Here is a 19,725-nt window from a genome sequence, read left to right as displayed (position 1 = left end):
TTATAAATGAATATTAAAGTAATACGTGTATTTTTTATGCGTTCTTTTTTATGTCTATTTTTTTATATGTAACTTTGCATTACACATGTCATAAGGATGTGTAACTTCTGGATACACATGACATATACATGTGTAACTTCTGTTTACACATTCACACTATACTTTAATAATTTTGGGCCTAGATTTAATAATTTTGGGCTTAAATTTAAATTTTATTTAATTTGGGGCTTGACAATATATAAAAGGTTATGGATGTCTTTTAATAATTCGGGACCTAGATTTGAACTTCTTTTAATTAAGGGCCTCGTATTATGGGTTATCCATGGGTTGGGCCTTAGCCTAATTTTCCCTTAGGAAATACTCTGGCTTATAGTTTAAGCAAAGTCTGTGTATATATACCGTAAGGTTCACGGTTTCTCTGTACACAAAAACATTAATAAAAAAGGATAATTAGAGTTTAGTACTCAGATTTGGACCAACACTAGGATTTGGTCTAACATTTGTCCAACGTTAGTGTTGGTATCTGGACTGGACGTTTACCCGCATTGACTAGGTTAAGTCCTAACTTCTGTTTAGTAATTATTAATAAATTGATATAAAATGTAATTATTTATTGAAATTACAATTATACCCTTTCACTCTTCAAATATTTACAGAATAACCATTTAATATTAACCCTAATTCTCCCACCTTCTCATCTTTCTCCAAAGTCCAAACCGTCGCCGCCAAAACTATCAAATCGGTTCCTTCCCCTGTCACAAAATTCATATTCAATAGAACCCATATTTCTCAAATCTCTAGTGCAACATCAACACCGACGTAACTACATCACCACTCATTCATACCCATTACAACTCCATCAACCCTTAGCAAATCATTCAATTTCCATATCTAGCAGCAACATCATCTCAAACCACTCCACCATTCTGCCATTAACAACATTAGAACTTGTTTTTTTCAGTCTTAATATCTTCGATGAACTCAAATCCATCTAACCCATCATTCCTCCGTCTGCATCTGACTGGTACTCTTGACTGAAACCCATATCAAATCAGTTATCAAAAACCCATAACTCAGCTTCACTATGGCAACAACAGCAAACCCTTACTACATCAAAATTCATATCAGATAATTGAGTTCAACCTAATAGTCAAAATTCAAACCCATTCTTCTATCTCAGTCACAAAATCAGTTAAAGCCCTTACTTTTAGATTCAATTATCAACTGAATTTCTTGCTTGATTCCATTCTTAAAACACACTTCATTGTTGCAAGTCGTGTATGAATTTCGTACGGAATAAAAATAATTCGATAATTAGTATGCTGTTGTTGGGTTTTTAACTTGTTGTAAAGGGTTTTGATTTGATTCAAGTCATTTGCTTTGTGATTCTCGTACACATACAGGGGAAGAAGAAGATGGATTGGAAGAAGAAGATGTCACACTAGTGGAAAACGGGTTTTTAACCACTTCTTGGGCTTCACTGAAACGACTGTTGCTGGGCTGTAATAATTTTTGGTGCTGTGGCGAACAATTGTTTTATTTAAACTTGTTTCGTTCACAGTAGTTTTAGAGATAAGTTTTTTTCTAAAAACACGAGCTCCCTAATAGGTTTTTGTAGAGTTATAAAACCACTATGAGAGAAAGAACTTTCTATAACAAACCTTTTTAAAATTCTATTTGTCCTCCTTTCTCTTATCGTTTTAACCTGCTCAATTCCTAGATGCGCCCCTCTCTTCTCCATTATTCATATCCTCATTGAATCCAGAAACTAAAAAAGAATCAGAAGTAATCACTTCAATCTTTGCTACTAAACCCAAACCCCTTTCTCATCTTCTTAATCTTCTCCAAAAAGCCCAAATTTAAACTGAAAGATAACAACAACGATTTGTTTGTAATTAAACAAATCCCTTACATCGCGTATGATTCTTCTTCTACTTCTTCTTCTTCTTTTTCTCTTGTTTAATTTGGATTTGGTTAGATTTAATTCTCTTGTAAGATTCTAGGATTTTCACCAAAAAAAAATCTGTTTCGATTAGACTTTAGGGTTTTATGTGTAATTAGGGATTTTTCTTTGAATCTGGAATTTGTTAGGGTTTTTGATTTGTACATGTTTGTTAATGATGTTGTTTTACCTGTTTTATTAGGGATTGTTATTTGAATATGGAATTTGTTGGGGATATTGATTTTTTTCATGTTTGTTAAGGCAGCTTGTACCAAGAAATAAAACTGGTCGATCTAAATCGATTGGGTATGTCGAGGGTCTTACCAAGGTAAAATCTATTTTGGTTTCTATTTAAGTTACATATATCTTCGTATAGTTTGAAATCTTTAACAGTAACTGCTATTCATTTTTTTTATCTGGTCAAGGTTGATGAAAAACTGATCACATGGATAAACAGTCAAAGAAAAAACAGAAGGGGTATGATATTTATGGTTCTTGTATCTTTTTATTAAGTGTATAATATGTGGCTAATAGATTCTGTTTGTGATTGTAGGGTCTGGACTATATGGGTGATATTCAATTGGAACGACCTAAAGTCTGCAGGGGTGAATCAAGAGTTGGAATGGCTAAAGAAATTAAAATCAGGAGAAAAAGCTCCATCTGTACAATTAAAACCGGGTTCCTTACTTCTCTTAGCATTTCTAGAATCTTAAATGAGTACTTTATCGTTCAGAGTGAAGTCTGTGTTGTTTCTGTTGTATAGATAATTAGTGATGAGATACTTTTGCTATGTAGAAGAGGAAGCTAGCTGGCAGGTTAGGATCTTGGTGGAGCAAGGAAGAGCTTACATGCTTTTATGAAGACTATGGGAAAGACTAAAAAAAGGTTCGTTTAGTTTACAATATTGTATCCTAGGTAGCCTTTCTTTTTTGCTAACCATGGTTGACATAGAAACTCAAGGATGGTGTATTGTTAACTCGATTTGGTGTCCGAATATGAACTCACTTTACATTGTTGGGTATGTTTTGATTCATGTATAGCGTTCCTATTTGATAGATTAATGTTTTTGTCTTCCAGGCATAATTATCTCTTCCAAAAGTGACGGCATCAGTAAATGGGTTAACAACAAGGATGACAGACCATTACAATATTATGGTGAGACAAAAACTGGTTCCTGGTGCTGAGAAATTTTGATCCTAGATGCTTTTATCCTGCACCTCCATTAAATATGAACATCTTTTGTTTTGATTGCATGGGATGAACATCATCCAATAATACTGTGATTTTGTTATTGTCATGTTCAAACTCATGTGTTCTTGTTGGTGTTATAGGGAAAAGAGTCTAATATTATTGTCGAGTGATGAAATGCCTATGCATTACGGATGGAATAAGGATCATTCTTTATGTTTCTTTCTTTTATCGAGTTCTCTATTTTTCCCCTGTCCTAAGTATCGAATTGTTTAACTCAATGGTTGGGTTCCTTAATTGCTCTTCTGTAATGTCTCATCTCTGTCGATGTCAAATATTAATTCCTTACTTGGGATGCAGAACATGTGGAAAATTAGTTCATATGTCATTCTTTGAATTTCAGTTTGAGTGCATATTCGTGTATGTGTTGGTAGTGAAGGTGTCAAGTATATTCCTCATCCATTTTTCTTTTTGTGGTTGTTAGTTGATATAGTCTTGATTTTATTTGCATCTTAAGGATGGAATGATGGATCTGCGATTGGGTCAGGGTCGAAGGCCTAATGTTAGTGCTTATGAAGATCCATATGTGTTCACTGCATCTGCGAACCAAGCTCCACTAATTTCAAAATCTGTAGAAAACAACCAGTATTGGGATGGAGATCGGGTAATAGCTTTCAGCTGAATGCTTGAATTTTTCTTTTTTTTATCTTCTCTATGTAAAAGGAGAGCTGAACACATGGTCGCCTCTTCATGTTATCAGGAAATAAGCTAAAACCAAGGATTTCAGAACTGTCATCGAGGTATATATCTTCTTTACAACTTAACGAACACCACCGTTAACAGACTCTAACTGCATTACCTACAGAACTTTATTGACCTTGCTGGTAGGGGAAGAGCTACTCAGACACATGCATACTGGGCTAGGCTAAGGGAACGTTTCCACATTAACCATATTAATTATAATGACTCTGACTAATGTAATCATAAAGCTCAGGTTAGAATTTATACGCGAAGGCTACATCAACAACTGAATTGTGGCCTTCGATATTTTTAACAAGGAGATGGCTTGCTACTAATGCTAGTCTTTCTGCGAACATTTTACTTACTCAGTTTGGTAAAGTAGAAACAAATATTTTTTTAGGACATCCTCTGTTTGACAACTGTTACTTTTTCGTTTTGTTTTTTTCCCCTTCTAGATTCATTAAAATGGTTGATTAATTAATTTTCTTGTTGGACCATTTCTTATCAGTGCTGGAAAAAGAAGTGGCGATATTCCTTACAAGGATTCAAATGTCACACGCATATTACAACACTCACTTGTTGGGAATGCTCGTAGGGCCATCATATGTACGCCCAGTTCAGCAATGAGTCACTTTGAACAATCTCCCAACACTTTCTCTTTTTCCACCCGTGCAAAGGAAGTCACTGACAATGCCGAAGTGAATATGGTGTGCCTTCCGTATGTCGTATGTTTTTCGTAGATATTCATGTATTCTCTCTCTGTATTAGTTTCTCAGTGCTCATTCAAGTTTAGTTGCATTTTCAATTTGATTTTTGAGAACAAGTAAAAGGTTTTCTTTTGTCATCTTCCTAGTCCTCCGCAAAGTGATAAACTTATTTAGCTCCATATTTACATGCTTATTTACAGGTTGTATCAGAAAAACAATTAGTTAAACACTTGCAGAAAGAAGTAGCTAGACTTGAAGCGGAGATGAGAACTCCATATACATCTGCGCGTTCAGATACAAATGCTTTATCTAGGGAAAATGATTTTGATGATTTCTACTTGAATTATTATTAGCAAGTCAGATTTCTACTCCATTTTCCTACCCCTTATGACCAATTTTAGAGTTCTGTAGAAGTTTGTTTGCTTTGTCATTTTATACTTTGTTTTGGATAGAAGTACTTGATAGCATTTGTTAGGCCACTTACTAGAATAAAAACTTGAAGAAAAATTGTGCGCAATTTATGCTTTTATGAAAATATAAAAGGGTTGGTTACTGTTTTGTTCTTTGGATATGTTATATCTTAATTATCAGTAGGTGTAATTGCTCTTGTTCTCCTCCGACAACTATTTACCTTAAGAACTTGCAGAGATATGTAATGTTTGTGGTGTTAAAGAAAAATGTATATGGTCGATAATTGTATGATATCAATCTTTATGTTTTAACTGCAGGAGAGATCTTCCTGTAGACTTAGCAGAAGGGGCGCTCTATGTATTTCGCTTGCAAGCATTAGACCAGGTACTAAATTGCGCATCAAAGCTATTTGGTTATATATGCGCATGTGTTTGTTTATAATTTTGTGCCATCCTTTATGCTTGCGTATAAGATTTTCTTTAATCTCAATGGATAGGATATTCAGTTTGATATCAATAGTAAATGACTTATCTGTTTCTTTTAACGTAATACGTTAGTTAAATAGTGTTGCTGCGAAATTGTAGTTCCTTCAACAAACACTTGTCTATAAGAGTTCAAGAATTTTTTATTTAGATCAACAAGCACTTGGATGTTCCCGTTACCTTCAATTCTTAACAAATCTTGACCTCTTATGGACCAGTAAGAATTGGAGTACTTAGTGCTTGTATCTTCTAGCAACACAGATGTCGTGGTGTTGATATTGAAGGGGTCAAAAACTTTTTTAGGACATACTCTATTATTAGAACTTTATTTCCTTTTTTTAAAGCAGTTAGAACTTTATTATTAAACTTCTAACGACGAACTTATTTTTGCTGCAGTGTACTTTGCTGATCAGTTGGGCTACTCAGTTCAACCTTTTGCCATTTTTTTCTTTTTTTTTTGTGTGCCTTTAGGTCTAGTTACCACAGATTGCATAAGAAAATCTTTCAGAATGCTAATGATAATAGTCATAATTATAACTTAGAACGGTGGATTCACTATTCAGTACTCGTGTAGAGTTTGTTGGGAGTTTTTGACTGAAGTGTCATCTTGGTTCAAATGTAAATTGAGTTACTGTTGTAAACAAATTTCAAATTTGAATTGAATGATATCAAATGAGCTCCTATTAAAATTTTAGTTTAATGGATTTCAAATTTTATGTCATTCATAATAAGTCAGAAGAATCATACTTTTCTAAATTTAGGTGCAATCAGAAATACCAGTAAGACTGCCATTCAGACGAATCAGATTCTCTGAAAATATTCAACCCAGTTAAACGAGCGATTAGCTTTTATTCTTTCTAATTTAAAACTTATTAAACCACTGTGTTTGGCAGTGTTATTGATCCACTGCTAAAGGAAGTCGTTTCTCTAAAGATTTCAACGTGTGTGTGACACAGTCGTTTTGGGAAAAACCACTACGATATTACAACTAATGAAAACAGTCGTTTTTGGTGATATTACCTCTTTTCCTGGCAGTGGTTTAACTTTCATTTTCCACTAGTGTCAGCTGTGAAAATTGGGGTTTGATACTTTGATTTGATTCGGAAATTGGGGTTTTGATATGATGGCAGGGAAGGAGCAGCTGCAGATGATGTTGTTGGACGAGATGAGAAATTGAGATAGAAATTAGGGTTTCTGAACTTTTGTGGAAGAATTAAAGGGAGTGATTCATGATGAGATACAAGAAACTGATGGTGGAATTGAGATGAGTTTTAACTGAATTTGATGGGGATGACTTTGGTTGTTACACATGCATTTGAAGATTGAGTTGTTGGTATAGTGAAGATGGAGGAATTGGTCGGTGTTGTGCAGAAGAAGAAGATTGAGGTGATAATGGAGGCGGAGGAAAAAATGTTAGAATTAGGTTTAATTGGTCTATATATATCTGATCCGTAAAGTTTCTTTTTGTTTTCCAACGATTGGATCTTAGATCCAGGAATAAACCTGTAATCTCAGTATTTTTACAGTGTTTTATTTTACCAAATTAATTAAAATCAGGTCATACACGGTCAACAATAGTTAACATCCAATCCAGGTACCAAAACCTAATGTTGGACAAATGTTAGACCAAAACCTAGAATTGGTCTTAACCTGAGTATCAAACTCCAATTATCCCTAATAAAAATATAGTTCAGTTTATCTTGTTCTTCTTCTAAAGTTAACTTAAACCCCAAGCCCTAGTTAGTTCTATCTCTCTCCAAACGAAAACCCTCACTCTAAACCCTCAATTTACGATCTTCTTCTTCAATGGAGGAAGCGACGAGTCTAAATCACGATGAAAACGAAAGTGAAGGTATTAAAGAGCAACTAATGGAAGAAGAAGCCTACATTGATTATGATTGTCAAGGTATTGAAGAAGAAGTAATGGATGATGAAGATTACCAAGGTTTGTTTAATGTTCTCAGTTTACTACTTTCAATCAAATTGAGGATTCGCTGTTTTTTATCTTATAAACCCTAGACTGGTCATAGATTATTCTACTTTCCAGCTCTGGTATTCAGCAATTAGTAGTGTAATCAAAGGTTGTTTGTAGCTTATGTTAATATTGATTGTGCTTTAGCATTGGCCAACTAACAACTTGTGTGCCTTAATTTGTTTGCTTGATTTTACAGAGGCATATGCAGATGAGGGAATTAGAGCTCAAAGAGACGAAATTGTGCTAAATGTATCATATGAAGTAAAATTGAGAGAATTATTGTGTAAATTATCGTCGAACGAAGTTGTTATATATACGGAAGCTTCAGAAGAGTTTATTAAGATCTTAAGAGGAGAGTCAGGAGGTGAATTGCTCCGCCAATATGTCCAAGCTTCTCCCAAATTACTGGAGCTTATGAAAATTTGGAAAGTTGGAAAAGAGAAAACTAACAGCAACTTGTACATTTTATCGTTGGTTACATCAGTTTTGGATCAACCTGATGGAAAGTATGAATCCTGTGATACTGGGAGATTAACTTTGAGTAGGAGGCTTGACGAATTAGGTAAGTTGATTGTTTTAGATAAGCTGGAAGATGTTTATGACGAACTGAAAAGTGGAGAAACAAAGCGTAGAAATGCGGCTTTGCTGCTTATGGCTGCAATTGTTAGGCGTGGCGTAGGTCTGGCTTCTTTGGTTGTTGAGAAGTTTGATTTTAAAATTCTTGTTTCTCCTAAACAAGCACAAAATCAAAAGAAAAGAGTTGTTAACAAGGGAGATTATTCAGTGAGAAAATCTGAAATTGAGTTTGGCATGTCATTTTTGGAATGTGGGAATCCAAGATTATTGAGGTGGATACTACAGCAAAAGGAGTTGTATTATGGTATCTTACGTGACCTTGGAAATGAGGATGAAGAGACAATCATATATGTTTTATCTGTTCTTAGGGATAAAGTTCTGACCCCAGACTCCTTGGTGCCTCCAAGTCTTCGGAGTGTTCTTTTTGGAAGTGGTACACTGGAACAGTTAGCCCTTATTTCTGGTAATCCAATAGGTGGGTCTTCTGCTGATATTGCACATGAGGTTCTACTTATGGTTTGCACTGATCCTCTGAATGGGTTGATGCCGGATCTAAATGCTAAATATCCACTAAAGGGTAATCGTAAGCGACTCTTGGATTTCATGAAAAAGCTAAAGGCAAAAGATATTGACCATCACAGGGAACTTCTTTTGACTATTGTTAACGGCAGGCCCTCTTTAGGTTCCGCCTACATGGATGAATTCTCCTTCAGTTTAGAGCCTTGTTCATCTCCGAACTGGTAAGCTTTTTAAAACAAAATTTCCCTTTATTCTAGTGTAGTTACTAACTTCAGAAGCATGGGTGTGTGCTTTGTGGATATGCTTGTCAGTGATCCCTTGTTCTTTTATTTGTTTCTTTGACGTGGTTACTGAACTGCTTACAGGTTAGCTGCGGTTTCTTTGGTGACAGACTTGGTTTCCTCGACAAATACCAGTTTATATTTAAGTTATCCTGCTCCGTGGAAGCATGACCCACCTACTGTAGACAGTCCTGCGGTGCAGTGCATGTTGAACTGCATCGTTCCTCGTGCATTTAGTAGGATGGTCATCAATAGGGGATTACAACATGATAATATTTTTGTGAAGCATGGTTGCGCAAGATTTCTTTTGGAAGCATTAAAGTCTCTAGACAATTTTATTAGGGTAATTGAGTGTGCTTCTCACGATAATGGTTTAGTGGCTCAGAAATGGTTGTCTCTAAAGCAAGGCATTCAAGAATGCTGCTAGAGCCATGTTACCTGATCCTCAAGTCTTACTCAAGTTACTAACCGAGATGAGAAAAAGTGATTTAAAAAGTTGCGACAGAAAATTTAAGAGGGCAAGGAGTTCGGAAAATTCCTCTGAACTAAACTTTCGAGACAGTGTTAAGAAATCTAAGATTGATCTTGTTGACAATGAGATCGATATTGTTATAAGTGGGTTAAGCACTAACTCTGATGATAGAGGCAACAGCAGTGATAAGGATGTGCAGGAAAATGGAAAAGATCCTACCAAGATTATGGACAGAATCTGGGGTTCACAAGAATGCAATGTGATAAGAGATGAACCAAGGGATGCAGAAATCCATTTACACTCCAAGATTATGGAAATATTTACTATTTATCTTGTAAGTTTTCCTTCCTTAATCTGGTTTCTTTACTTTTAAAATTTGGCTGACACTATTGGAACTTGGGATTATGAGCTCCACTAAGTTGACCTATTTTTGTGTTGAATCACATGACAGTTGTTCCCCTTTCTGTTATGTATATCTGATCTGGGTATCCTCTTGCAGCGTACAGTGCCAAATTCTCTGGAGGGTTCATATGATTTCTTTAAAGAGCTTCCGAGCAACCCTTTTGTTTTGTCGATTACTCAGCAGCAATCCTTATTGCCTTTATTGGTAGAATACATTGGATGGTGTCCTGAGAGTAGGATCCCCTTCAGACCTTCTGAAACAATGTACAAGCATCTGCGCCCGTTGATCAACCTGTTGATATGTTCTCCCATCAAAGGCATATGAGATCAAGCATATACCTTAGCTCGAGCAGCTATGTTAAGTACTGGGGCCTTCGACTCAGACCCAAGGGAAATAGATGCGTGGTTCATGTTTTTACCTGGTTGCAGACGAGAAGATTCACCTGCAGAAGATCAAGGGCTTAAAGTTTCAGAGGATTTGTTTGAAGTTGTTGTTTTGTTCTTGTGTAATGCTGTTTCTTCTGTGGGAACGAATTTATACAAGTATCACAACATTGTAAGGTGTCAGCTGTCAAAGTTGAATGACTTTGGAGGTAAGTTCCAATTTCGCTTGCATTATGAGTTTCGGTTTCTACTTTAGTTTATTACCATGGATGTTGTTGCAGTTTTAGTTTATAGTTTGCTAACTTATGCTTTGCTGCCCAGTTCCTAGAGTATAGTAAGGATCAGGTCCCACAAGTACTGATTGACCAACTTTTATAGCATAATGTTTTAATGCATCTGAAAATAGATTTGCGCTTCGCCGCTTCCAGGTTTCTTAATTCAGTTGTAAGAAGTGTTCTGATTTTTGTCAAAAGAAAAGGTAGAGTTCCTTCTTCTGTTTTTCAGCTATGGGCTTTTAAATAAAAATAACAAACCTTTTTTTTAGTAACTCAACCTAAAAACTTGTCGTCAACGCCATTCTATCACTTTTCTCTTCTAAAAGTTGGTTCCCCATTTGTGTTCTCTAGTTGTTTCATCGTTTTTTGTTTTTCTTGGTTGTCTGTTAGAGTGACCATATTCAAGTCACACCTCTATTTTTTGTCTGTTAGAGTGACCATATATCATCTCTCTTCAAAACTATGTGAATTTTAGGAATGTAGGCTGATCTTTACCATTTTCTGCAGATGTTAAACCTGATTTCAGTCCTTTTGTCTCTTGTATCCTGGATAAGTGCATAAGGTTGCTGAGCTCCGACTCCAAGAAGAAGTTATGCGAAAAGTCAATGATTTCAATTTATGTGTGCAATACATTATGTTTTCTCTTGCAGACTCAGGTAAATATATTATGTATATACTAGATTATATCTTTCAACTCCTTGCACGTTTTCTCCTGTTTGTTAGTGTTATTATATCCCAAGTAAAAATTGGCAGGTACAAGGAGGATTACTACCTGGATTTATTGATACCATGTTGACTGCAAGACTCGACAATTTATCTTTGGTTGATGATGATTCAGGAGAGTTTGATTATGAATGGGGGCCGCTGAAGTATCTGTGTTTTTTTTCACAAAATCTGTCTAATAAACAACCTTGTACTAGCTTGAGTTCTATCTGGTCAGAAACCCAAACATCAAGAGATCATCCTTTTGTCAAAACTCTTGATAAAATAGAAGAGATGATGAATCACTGTGATGGTGCTTTAGATGAAGTAGATGCAATCTATTCCTCTTCAATAGTTTGCACAAGTCCTAGTAATATATTATCGAATTTTCCCAAGGTTATTACTGCTTCCCAGCTCCTTCTAAGAAGACCTTTCCCATTCTTATCAAATCTATTTTTCCTTCACTATGATTTTCTCCCCAGTGTTGCTAAAGTATGGCCTGATATATTCTTCTCTGCTCTGGAATTGGCAAACTCTGTGACCAGACCAGATGCCAGAACAGATTCATATTCTGACAAAGAATTTGCTTCTGTTGCACTTGGTTACTATCTGAAGGAGGCACCTTTCTTTGTGATATTTCCTTTGATTTTTAGACTTGCAAGTTCTGATTTATTGAATGCCCCCAAGCTAGTAGACATCCTGAAGGTCAAGTTATCACAGGGTTCATTTGATGATTCTGTTGTATCTCTCCGCCTCATTCTTTTCTGGGTCCATCAGATGCAATTACCATGTCAGGATAACCAGCCAGGTGAGCTGGAACTGCGGTTGGAAATTTGCTTCATTTGTATCAAGCATTTTTTGGTGCAAGTTTTACCTATCGTGGCTGATTTCGATAGTTCAGCTACCATTAAATCACCTATTTTAGTATCATACATTCAAGAAGTTGCAAAGATCATATTCCACCATCCTGTAGTAACTTTGTCCTTACAAAGTCCTTCGTGTTGTAGTACGGCACCTGCACATGGAAGCTTGGGTGATGATTTTGAGGATTTTATAAGTTCGTCGAAGTGGACCATTTGTCCAATGGAACGTAATATTTTAGATATGTTGAAAACAGTTGCAGACTACTTGTTAGCTTTGTGCAATGGTCAGCCCTTGCTGCCCAAGTTCCAGGCTGCTGCGAATAAACAGCTTTTGAAGGATTTCAATGGCATCGTTCAGCTAGTAGTTTCATCATTCAAGGAGAAGTTTGCTTTTTGCATTAGGAACAACGGTTTGATTTCCCTTCTTCCTAGTTATTACGTACTTAATACATTGATTCATTATGTGTCCCCATTCGAGTTACTGGAGCTTGTGCGTTGGATATTTGGGGAAGTAGACCAGACATACAAGGTAGGTGAGAAATCTTTAACGGTGAATGGTCTCTCAATTGGTTGCTATGTTGCTGATAATGCTTTGGATTTGATATCCAGCTATCTGCATCATGTGAATGGGAAAACATTAGCTTCTTCCGTGCTTTGGGATGTTAACTGGGCAAGTGGTGATGTTTCCCTTATAGAAGAAGTACTTTATAAGGTAATTGAGCTCTCAACTACTTTCAAGCTAGAGTGTGCTGATAAATGCTTGATAAAGGCTGTAAATACTATGCATGTGCAATCCCAATCTAATGTGCTCCCGCTGGTTGTGTCCATGTCAAGGGTAATAATGAGCATCCCTACTAAAATTCTTTCTCACTGCATCAATGCAACCAGCCCAGCCAAGGTGAAATTGTTGTTTTTACTTACAGAGCTTAGTCCGCTGCACTTGACCCTTTTCGGAAAGATATTTCTGTCCACCACAAGCAGCGATTTTACTTCAAGACGCCGAGCTAGTGAAGACAACCATATGTGTGCTCCTTCAGATAAGGAACTTATTATTTTGTTACCTGTCGTTTTGTCTTACCTGAATTTCAGCATCACAAAATTTGGTGTTCAGAATCTCAAGTGTTTAGAGGCTATCACGTCTATTTATTCGAAAATTTTGCTGGTTGGGTTCTTAAATTGGAAGAGTTTCGTGTCCAGGAAGATATTTTTAGAAGAACATGGTGAAGTTCTTCCATCCTCTACACCGGAACTTGTTAATCTTTTCAATCGTTCTCTACTCGGGAAAGTGATTTACATGTTGAGATACTACTTTGCTTTCAATGGACAGTCAATCGACAAGGAGAAAAGGATGGAGCTCTTTGATTCTGTTTATCCACTTCCATCAGCACCTGATGAGTTGCTGGAGTGTAATGTTAGTGAGATAAATAACTTTTCAATCAGCGAGTCATTAAAAAGCATAATACGAGTCATTGCTAAGATTTCTTTTTCCAGGTTGTTGCTGTTTCCAGACGACAGTTTTGTTAAGTCTTTTAAAACAGAAGCGGGTGGAGGTTTACAAGAGATGGGATCTTCAAAACTGAGTTTTTTGAAAATCTTGGTCAGAAATTGGAAAAGTATCGTGAAAAGATTCCCTCTGGTAGCCGGGAAGTCCAAAGATTCAATGAGCACACCGTGTTCTCTGTTATTCAGACACCTGGAAGTTTTTATTTTGAGAAATATTGCCGAGTTATCCATGGAGATGCAAGCGCAGCTTGTCCAATTAGATTCGTTTTCTTTTCCAGAATCATTTTTTAAATCATCTCTTCGCTATAGGTTTGCAGATCCCACAACACTGAAACTGCTTCGAGGTGTTCTTACTTCACTACATGAAGGGAAATGTTCTTATCATGTACTTCTGGAGCTGCTCCAAAGCCACTCTCAGTTTATCCCTTCTATTCTTCATAGTGACTCAATCTCTGACTCCGGTAGTGCCTTCCAATGTGGGACATTATTGAAACCGTTGTCGTCCATTCTGAGTTCTCATGTTTTATCTACTAATCCAGCTGCTTCGGATGACAAGCATAGTCTTCAAGTATCTCTTTCACACAGTAGAAAGTTGGAATTGATTAAATTATTAAGAGTTCTTTACCATCTTAGCTCTTGTCAGAACAAATGTATTGCTGTTGGTGAAGGTATCAGCATAAATTCTAGAGAATTGCTTTCTTTGATCTTATCCTGTTATGGTGCGACAATGTCTGAAATTGACTTGGAGATATTCAAACTAATGAATGAGATTGTCTCCACTGAAGGGTCTCATTGTCTAAGCATTGCTGAAATGGATTACCTGTGGGGAGATGCTGCTTCAAAAGTTAGACTGGAAAAAAAACTGAAGTCGTTCAGTGACATAGTTGATGGTGAAACATCAAAAGAATACCGTAAAAGGCAGTTCAGAGAAAATTTACGGATTGACCCTAATTTAATTTTAGCAACAGTTGTAAATTTTCCATATGATCGGGTTGCATCTGATAGACCTATAACTCCAAAAAAGCTTCTGGAGGATAACATCATGGATTCACCAGAGGTATTTCTTCATTGCTGACTAATATAAGCATATTATCTATTTGTTTCTAGTTGTAATTCTCAATGTCTATTGCTTTAGGAACTATATGCAAGGACTGATGGGCTACACCGGTATGATCCTGTTTTCCTATTGCGCTTCTCAATTCATGGTCTCTCAATGGGTTACTATGAAAGTTTAGAGTTTGCGGGTCTTGGATTACTTGCACTTTCAATTATGAGCACGTCTTCACCTGACCAAGGGATAAGGAAGCTGGGTTATGAGGTCCTTGAAAGATTCAAGGTGTTCCTCGAAGAACTCAGGAAAACCTTGAAGGTGGGGCTTTAAACTATCACAAATAGTGTAAACATTCCTTTTAGTTTGCTTGATATGTCTGTTTCCTTTGATATTAATTTTTCTCTTGGTGCTGGAATATTCCTAGCAGTTAATTATATTCCTACAAGTTTCTGCCATGCATGGATTTGTCTATGAGGTCCTTGTGGTTCTCGAAGAGAGAGTGTAGGGCCAATTTGGGTGGCAAAAGCCAGCAGCCTCTGACCAATTTGATACATGATTGCATTTTATTTTCCCATTTGTTCTTCTTTCTTTGTATCATAATTTTCGTTTTTGCTTGTTTGCTCAGGTCACGATCAGCTCTTCTTAGAAACGGGCCATGGTTTACCTTATCGCTCTCCTATTTACACCTCTATTGTTTTTAATTTTGTTTGTCCTTCACAGGATCACGCAAATTCAAAATTTAAGGCTGTGTCGCTGCTTCTACTTCTTTTATTGTATTTGCAAAATGGTGTAACTAAAGAAGGGCAGAGAATTCCTTCTGTAACAGCCATGTTAGCAGCTGAAGCTTCTTTAGTATTGTTGAATCCATCAAATAAATCTAACGTTGCCATTAAGGAAGTATTATGCAAAAGAGAAAGCAAACAATTGATTTCCGATCCTGAAGGAAAATGTGAAGCATTGACGAGTTTGGAGGTATCTTACTAATAAAGTTTTCCTTAACTTTCTCTGTTTAGCTTCGTTAATTGATAGTCGAATAAATTGTTGTTGCTGCTGCTAGTGTAGTAGCTGTCGTTGTTATGATCATTCCTGTTATGTTATTGTATGGGATAGAACCAAATGCTGCCATCCATTTAAGTCACTATTGGTGGTTTTCTAGAAGGATTAACTACGGTTACGCTTCATGTGCAGAGGATACCATTGTTTCACCTTTTGTATGGAAGAAACTCTATCAAACTGAATGAACAGAGTCTATCAAAAGAGAAAGAGAATGTCAAGACAGACAGGTTATGGATCCTTCGCCTATGCTATGCAGGGTTGGTTTTGGAGGAGGATGCTGAAATATACGAAAACAAGTATTCTCAAATCCTGAGCTTTTATTCTTCTTCCTTTTCAGACAACGAGTCGAAAAAGCTGATTCTTCAGGTGAAGTCTTTATCACAGTTATGGTGGTATTTATTATGTAATTTGGTATCTCTTTAAGAGGAGAGTTTAATGGACGTAATCTTGTTTACTATGTCTTTTAGTACCCACAAGGTTATGAAGTGCCTTCCTTTCATATAGATCATCTCTAGATAATCATTCACTATTTATAAACCTTGCGACTATATCTTCGGTTGGTGCATTTGGTTGTATTAGTAGCTCATTTGCCATTGATTTTGAAAGCCATAGATGACAGGATGACATGCTCCAAAACTACATTAATATTTTTTTGGTGAAGATGTGGTACATAATTCGAGAACCATCATCACCACCAAAATTAGTTGCTAGTTCACCACTTCACCTCACGTAGTCGACAAGCAGTGGCGGAGCCAGCCCAAGTTATGGGTTGGCAGTTGCTTACACACGCCAGCTAGCTGCCAAGCCTATTTTTAGTTTTAATTTTTTTTTGCCTTCTGTCCATTGGTTGTCCCACCCATAGCATTTTTTGCCTACCTATAGCATTAGTCCTAGCTCAGCTCCTCTAAGGTCAACAAAGCCAAAATCTTATTACTGTTTCTATTTTGAATCATCTTAATCTTACATGAAAACGAATACGTGGTTCAGTTTATGATGTTTAACACTAAAGCTTTCATCTGTTAACTAGTGCATTGGCTGCCTTGCAGATAGTGAAGAAGTCTGTCAGATTGCCCAACCTGGCTTTTTGTTTCATTAAGCGCAATGGCCTGCTTTCATGGTTATCATCTGTATTCTGTTCTTTGCATGGGAATCTTTGTGCTGATGGCAACAACCAGATGATAACCTGTTTAGAGGTATTTCTGATTCTAAGCTGATAAATTATCTTGTTAGAAGATGCTTTAGCATAAGTTGACTAGATCACTTTGTCAAATCGTTTTGACCCACTTAAGAATTCATTGTGATGAATAGCGACAAACTTGACTACCCTTTGATTCTCTCTCTCTCTTACACGCACGCACGCACCCACACACCCACACACACGATAATATCCTCTCGTTTTTTTTTTTTTTTGGAAATAAGAATGCTTTCAGCCTCCTACAACTGACTATGATTCTTTTTCTGGATCCAGATTGTCAGTGATATTATTTCGCAGAGAAATATTATGGAGCTTCTCCTGAAATTACCTAAAAATCCAGTAAAGGGAGCAGATTCTCTGGAAGGTGTCCTTGAACAACTATCGGAGCTTGTTGCTCATATATACAAATTTCTTCTCAGCAGTTTGAAGACTATTATACGAAACGTACCGTTGGTTAATATAATCTTACAAATTCTGGTGACATCTTTGAGTATATTTCAGAAGCAAGAAATATCCAAACCACATTTTAACGTATCGCACAAGAGCCTCTTCCAACTGTGCGAAGTCATTGTTGACGAATTTGGCAGTGCACTATCTTGTCATAGTGCTGAGCTTGTAATCAGAGCCATGCTTACGCCTCCACCTCCTATTGTCAGAGCTCAAATGGTATCATCACTTTTCTCTTTCTATGTATCATAAGTACTAATATGAAATCTTCCTATAATTTTTACTGTTAGATATTTAACATTGTGTAGTACTAGAAATCTTTTCAGGGAAAACAATTAAGTGCCCTCATCTGATCTTTGCACTTGTGGTTGTAATCTGTATGCTTCACTAGTTATGGATTTCTTGTGGCATCTATTGTTGCCTGAGAAGGACGAACTATAACCTGTTATTGTGCCTGTATTTTGATTGTATAAGGATAGGGTATAATGATAACTTATATTCTAGTGTTACTCTATCAGAAATCTTTTTATTATAAGATAATTACCATAGTGTTGTATCACAAATCTTTACAGGAAAAAGAATTAAGTTGTCACCTGATCTTTACCCTCCTTGTGCCCGGCTTCTCGTTTCTTCGTTGATTATTGATTTCTTGTGTCATCTTACTTTTGGGCTGTTCAAAACTATTATGCGCCGTTGTAGCTTGAGAAGGATGGACTTGTGACCTGTATATCTGAATTGTACTGTATGTTTTAATTCCAGGATATGGTAGAATTTACAAGATTTCTCATGTTGGCCATTCCTGTGGCATCAAAATCTCATATTGAAGCCAAATCTACCATCCAACCTTCAAAGCAGTCATCTATAGAAGGCACTTTAATTTCTACACTTCTGCGGTGGGTGTCATCTTCAGTCGTTCTAGGAAGGAAAATCTGCAAGACAAATACCTCTTCTCCAGTAACTGTTGCATCAGAAAACCTACAATGGCTGTTGGGAAATTTAATGGTAAGTGAAGAACATGATAATGGTGAATTGAAAGAAGATGGCCGTAGGAACAATGTGGCATTAGCTGCAATGATCTTATACCTTCAACAGCTCCTCCACGGGATAAACTGCAATCAGCTCCTCCGATCAGTTGTTTCTTCATTGTGTCTATTACTTCTCTCTGGTGATGGTGACTCCATCAGTACAGGTATACTGTTGGTTGAAATATTTATAAATATCAATATTGAAACTTAAGCAAACAAGTATGTCCTTGTTTAGTTAGGTTTTGGATGCACTTGTCTGCTAGTGACACTTATTCATTGGAAATTGGTATTCTGATGAGTTCAGTGAGATTTCACTTCACCCAAATTTGACCATTTAGTTTGCGATTAAAAGAGAAATATATAACTTGATTAACCTGTAACTATTTGTTTATTGGTGGATCAGGAGTAATCTCTTTGATCAGCGATCAAGGAAAGGCTGTGTTGTCATTGTGTTCGAAGATACGCTGTCTTATTGAAGCTAATCCTGATTGGAGATGGTAACGATCTTTTCGAATTCTTCAAAACCTTCTTCTTAATCACAGTAATAACAATTATCTCCACCTGCGTATGTTCTAAATGTTCTCATGTCATGGACAGGTCATTTGATCATGAATTGGAGGATTTCTCATCAGCAGAGCAAACAGACTCACAGAAGGTGGACGAGTATAATGCTTGCCAAAGTCTACTTCTCATATTCCAAAATGCTCTCAGGTCAAATTCCTTAGACTTGCCTTTTATGTCGTATCAAGATTTGGTAGAATCTGATGTTTTCGAGTGGGAAAGAAACACATTTACAGCTGAATAGTAGTTTTAAGGTGTTCTAGTCATTGCAATACTGCTAGCTAGTACTGTCCAGTGTAAAAGGGCAGTGACTAAATACAACCCCATTTGGGGTTAAATACATTTTGCAATTTGTTCTTTTTTTGGTGACTGAATACAGCCCAAAAAGGTGAGTCAACCAAACTTAAAGAGGCCTCGAACTTTAATACAACTGAAAAAATGTCTTAAGTTAGGGTTTAATTTAGGGATTTAGATTGTGTACCAGAACTTAATCGCAAGATATCTTATGTAAATGGAATGAGGAATCCGTAAGATTCAGTATATATTTCTCTGTAATTCTTTCTTACATTCAAGATCTCCTGTATAATGGTTTCTATTGGCAGTGGTGATTGGTTTTATGTATCAAGGGAATTTTATTATAAGAAAAAGAAGAATTGATTGCATAATTCACCAAAGCTGCAGTAAATATAATGTTTAAATATAATGGATCCTATGTAATAAAATAGCTAGCCACTGCAATAAAGACATCATATTCTCACTAGTTAAACTTTTGTGCCTTTAAAAGCTTAAAACAGATTGACAGACAATATGGCATTTGCCAAATTTCATTGGCTCAAATTAATAAACAAAGTATTGCTAGTTTTTTTGTTGGCCTTATCAATGTGAAGTTTACGGGTTAAGGCTGGTCTGCCTGTCCTACACCCAAATTTCATCCTGTACTCAAATTCTCAGATCTATCATTTCCTCT

The 19,725-nt window shown here is 36.4% G+C and overlaps 2 long non-coding RNA genes and 1 pseudogene across 4 annotated transcripts; all 3 read left to right on the top strand.

Annotated features, from left to right (window-relative positions):
- The first annotated feature begins 1,241 nt into the window (after positions 1 to 1,241).
- Positions 1,242 to 3,691, top strand: LOC113273650. Of its 3 annotated transcripts, XR_003322535.1 has the most exons (7): positions 1,242 to 1,917; positions 2,208 to 2,270; positions 2,368 to 2,419; positions 2,496 to 2,620; positions 2,738 to 2,827; positions 3,020 to 3,097; positions 3,648 to 3,691. It is a non-coding gene; the product is annotated as an uncharacterized LOC113273650 (long non-coding RNA). The 3 variants fall into 3 exon arrangements; XR_003322533.1 differs by having other exon boundaries at positions 2,496 to 2,827; XR_003322534.1 differs by having other exon boundaries at positions 2,204 to 2,270; positions 2,496 to 2,827.
- Positions 3,692 to 3,699: 8 nt separating this feature from the next.
- LOC113273649 lies at positions 3,700 to 6,146 on the top strand. The gene is made up of 5 exons (XR_003322532.1): positions 3,700 to 3,794; positions 3,891 to 3,930; positions 4,380 to 4,578; positions 5,307 to 5,373; positions 5,868 to 6,146. It is a non-coding gene; the product is annotated as an uncharacterized LOC113273649 (long non-coding RNA).
- A 1,070-nt stretch (positions 6,147 to 7,216) lies between these two features.
- On the top strand, positions 7,217 to 19,428 carry LOC113272234 (annotated as a pseudogene).
- Positions 19,429 to 19,725: the final 297 nt, after the last annotated feature.

This window comes from Papaver somniferum, chromosome 4 (genome assembly GCF_003573695.1).
Source record: "Papaver somniferum cultivar HN1 chromosome 4, ASM357369v1, whole genome shotgun sequence".
Taxonomy (NCBI): Eukaryota; Viridiplantae; Streptophyta; class Magnoliopsida; order Ranunculales; family Papaveraceae; genus Papaver; species Papaver somniferum.
The sequence above is the reverse complement of the archived record's forward strand: the minus strand, read 5'-3'. Positions and strand labels throughout refer to the sequence as shown.